Source organism: Ostrea edulis, chromosome 10 (genome assembly GCF_947568905.1).
Source record: "Ostrea edulis chromosome 10, xbOstEdul1.1, whole genome shotgun sequence".
NCBI lineage: Eukaryota > Metazoa > Mollusca > Bivalvia > Ostreida > Ostreidae > Ostrea > Ostrea edulis.
The window spans coordinates 27710751-27713465 of NC_079173.1; the positions used below are offsets into that span (position 1 = coordinate 27710751).

General features: G+C 34.7%; 1 long non-coding RNA gene across 1 annotated transcript; it reads right to left on the reverse strand.

Moving 5' to 3' along the window:
- Positions 1-748: 748 nt before the first annotated feature.
- LOC130051075 (uncharacterized) lies at positions 749-2363 on the reverse strand. The gene is made up of 3 exons (XR_008799500.1): positions 2314-2363; positions 1868-2053; positions 749-877 (listed from the first exon to the last, which is right to left on the reverse strand). It is a non-coding gene; the product is annotated as an uncharacterized LOC130051075 (long non-coding RNA).
- Between the last annotated feature and the right edge of the window lie 352 nt (positions 2364-2715).

A 2715-nucleotide genomic window follows, 5' to 3' on the forward strand; every position in this document is an offset into this window, starting at 1 on the left:
AATTGTATGGTCGGTATAACGATAGCTCCGTTTACCTGTTCAAGATATAGATCTCAAGGTGGGTGTGACCAGTCGACCTGGGGAAGTTACTCCTCCTAGGCACCTAATTTCAGTTGTAAGTCACACCATCGAACTTTTGATTATCTTTACACTTGGAGAAAAGTGATATTTTTTTGAGAGATTGGAGAAATTTCTCATTCAATAGCGCCAAGAATGTGAAATCAATTTCCCTCGTGATTTTAAGGTAGCGACGGATAGCAGCCGCGTGATCAGTTAAAATGTTCATTTTCACGTGGGTCTTTTTTTTTTTTTTTTTTTCGGAAATCGTTACACTGTCATAAAGTGGTTGAAAAAGAAAAAGGTTTCCCCTAACTATCTTGTAATTCTGATGACTCGATAATTGGTTGCGAAAATGAGCCAGACTTTAGATTAGGAACAATATGCGTCATTGTAATAATAGCAAATCCAAGGTTCCGTGTGGTACCGTTTACCAAACGAAATGTAAACCACCATGAATAATGCATTGGTGCACAATGTAAACACAGTTGTTTATTCATCGTAATGCCCGGGTGCTGGGAGTTTTAATATACACTATAATGTTGAATAGGGTTAATAAGAATTAATAAAAGTCGCTAATTTTTCCCCCAAAACTTTCTGTTCTTCTTCATTACTATGTAACACACAGATTTGACATGTGTTGACCACGTCTATACCGGTATTGCTATCAAATTAGAAATTGACCAAAATAAGGATTAAAATTTAATCCAACTGTAGCAAACATTAAACATGCAAATTGTTCATTTTTGCTGCAATTCGTCAGATCCGCAATGCGTGTCCACGTGTATGTCTATTTTCCTCTTCCTCCTTCGTGATATTCCTGTAAATTAAGGACACTTTAGATAATTTTCTGAATAATCTAGACTCATTATCCAGCTGATATTTATAGTGTCTCCTTACTATTTCTCGGATTATACAAATATTAACATATAAAGTAATGAACAAATGCATCTTTCTAATTCATGATAACAGAAAACAAACATCTTGCTATTTATAAGTCATATATATCCTGATATACAAATTAAAAAAGCCATTCATCTTCGTAAGCCACCACAATGTTGATACACAAAACAAACAACGATTGTGTACATAATCTGCCGACGGCGTTCAACATTATATTGAGTTGTTAATTTGAGGTTGAGATCTATTTTCAATGAATTCTTTAAGTACGAACCAGATGTGCAGGACTCTGTGGTGTCGTTTATTTCGAGTTCACAGGAATATTACGAATTTTGATATATATGAAAATAATTATTGTTAATAGATAAATCATTGATATTTGTAAATGTCGAAAGGAAAGCCAAATTAAAAGATTATTACTTCTCATGTAGAAGTTTTTCAATCAATTATGCCTCATAGCAATAAAACACGTCAGTCAACAATGGACCACAAGTCGTGCCCATGGGAATTCCGTAGTAAGACCTGATTCATAAAGACTACGAAGATCCTGTGAATGAGTAACTATAGCATATTTTGATGTCGTATTCAGTGTCCCTATGCGTGGAATCAGAGTGGTAACACTCCCTTTCCCAACCCATTATTTAACGAAATGTACATTTAAAATGTATTCTCAATGATATAAAAGAAATTAAACCTTGTTTTATCATAGATATGATACAACAGTTAAATATCAACATACTAAAGAATTTGGTACCGCAAACTTTAACATACTTTGTTTCCTGATATTGTTTATGTGAAGCTCAGGACAGAAATGCATAACACCCTCTTTCTGGCGTAAGGGGAGTAAATGCAAACAGGTAGGCTAATAATCTAAAATGATAAATTTGAGCTGAGAAGAAACTTGACTCACGATGGTTGATCTTCTATCCCTGGCTTGAATTTCTCCATTGTCGGTATCTTTAGCAGCAGCAGAAGCATTAATAAATACACCATCGGTGATACTTCTTTCATTATTCCTTCGATGGTGGTAGCTAGGGCCTTCAAATGCCAAGGCATTGAATAGAACACAGCAGACGATGATAAGGGACAGTAATACCTGGTGGAATAATGAAATACCGATATTTATTTATGAATGAAAAATTAAGATAGATTAAAATACAAGTATTCAAAAACACATATTAATTACTATGCATCTGTCAAGATATCTGTGATGAAATTTCAGTATCTATAAACAGAAAAGATAATTTCAATCTAAATTCTTTATTGTTTGCCTTCCCATCAGCATTAACCTCACTACATTGTTACACAATACGTGGATTGTATTGTTACAGAGATAACATACATAATTATTCTTACCATTTTGACTACGATCTTAGTGGCACCGTGGATAGCAGTGGACGTCGCATACTATACGACTCACAAAATCGTTTATTATATACATACTTACTACGTCATCGGCGGAAGTAGGTGTGTCATTGCGAAACCACTCCCTTCAGTGAGGTCAAAGCTCAGTTTGAAATTATGGTAGATGTACATTCCTTGATTCACAATTATTCATAAGGTACACGTACCGGCGTTGTAATCAACAAGTATACAGCACTGCTACTCATTACAGATCACGTAAGATATGTCTGTTCTGATGCAAGTTTTTAAACTGCACATGCGCTTCTGCAGAATTGATGTTTTTATTTATGCTTTGATGTCCCTGTATTTCTGAATTTATGTAATGCGTATTTTTTGAGGGATTGAAGTTATTGC